The sequence below is a fragment of the Aplysia californica genome, unplaced genomic scaffold, assembly GCF_000002075.1.
Source record: "Aplysia californica isolate F4 #8 unplaced genomic scaffold, AplCal3.0 scaffold01490, whole genome shotgun sequence".
NCBI classification, from domain to species: Eukaryota; Metazoa; Mollusca; class Gastropoda; order Aplysiida; family Aplysiidae; genus Aplysia; species Aplysia californica.
This window is the reverse complement of record NW_004798760.1, coordinates 59,743-60,994: the sequence shown is the minus strand read 5'-3', so window position 1 is coordinate 60,994 and position 1,252 is coordinate 59,743. Positions and strand designations below refer to the sequence as shown.

The window sequence follows — 1,252 nt, the reverse complement described above, 5'->3', positions numbered from 1 at the left end:
GAAAGGATAGAAAACCTTATTATATTCCTCATTGAACCCAGGCCATAAAAACGGTGTGGACAGTGATATGATATCCCTCATATCTTAGTGATCTCATCCAGATTTATGTTCCATCTAGATCACTAAGATCAGGCGATCAGTATCTTTTAAGAATTCCTAGAAAAGGAGATAAGAAATTATCTGAAAAGATCGTTTGCCCACCTTGCTCCATCAGTTTGGAACTCTCTTCCTCTACCTTAGAGACATACAACATCGAATCTGAGTCTAAGTTTAAAACATCTTTAAAGACACGTTTAATGATATCATTTTTATGTCAGTAAATTCATGTTCAGTACAATGTTATGTCAATGACTATGTATCCACTTATGTATTTTGCGAATTGCATTGTGTATATTATTTTATTATGTACGGTATTTGTATGTGCTCATTTCGTAACGACGTGTAAGCGTGCACGTATGATAAGCAAGTAGATGTGTGTGTGTGTGTGTGTGTGTGTGTGTGTGTGTGTGTGTGTGTGTGTGTGTTTGTGTTTGTGTTTGTGTGTGTGTGGGGGGGTGCCCGCGCGCGTGTGTTTTGAGTGCATGTGTGTGCACATGTGTACATGTAATGTGTGCGTGAGTATGCCCACTTTTCTCCCGAAAACACGAGTTAACCACATTTTATTGCAAACTTTTTTTTCTTGAACACCACATACATCTGTTACAAATCAAAGCGGAATATTTTAAATTAGCCATGGATCTACACTTTGATTATCCCCTGGGACTTCAGTGAAGTGCGGACAAAACAGTTAGCTGACGTCAAGATGCTATCCACTCAAAAGCCCACACAGCCAAATACGTGAAATTTCACACTCGCTCGTGATCACCTACTCCACTCGTCCATCCCTCGGTCAACGCCTTGTAACTGTCTACTGTTTATAGAGTAGTCGTTGCCCCCTGTCCATCCCCAACCCGATGTGAATAATTATTAATTCGTTGACAACGAGCTACGATTTTTTTCTGACCATAGATTAACTCCATATGATCCTGACGCTAAGGACAAGAATGGCTGATAATTAAGGCTGATGGAAAAGAGAGACAGATGGTATAGCTGCATAGCTGGGAGGAAGGGGGGGGGGGCGTATATAACATTTCTATGCAAACTGTGACTTGTGTTTTATTTGCATTACCGGTATGTCTTCAAATGATTGACGGGGGCTCTCGTGGCCTAGAGGTTAAGGTGTTGGCCTCTCATTCAAAGGTCCCGGGTTCGA

At 41.2% G+C, this 1,252-nt stretch overlaps 1 protein-coding gene across 1 annotated transcript in view; it reads right to left on the bottom strand.

Moving 5' to 3' along the window:
* The window catches only part of LOC101863642, a gene marked incomplete at its 5' end in the record, with an annotated part of 10,377 nt that overhangs the window by 2,172 nt on the left and 6,953 nt on the right, over positions 1-1,252 (bottom strand).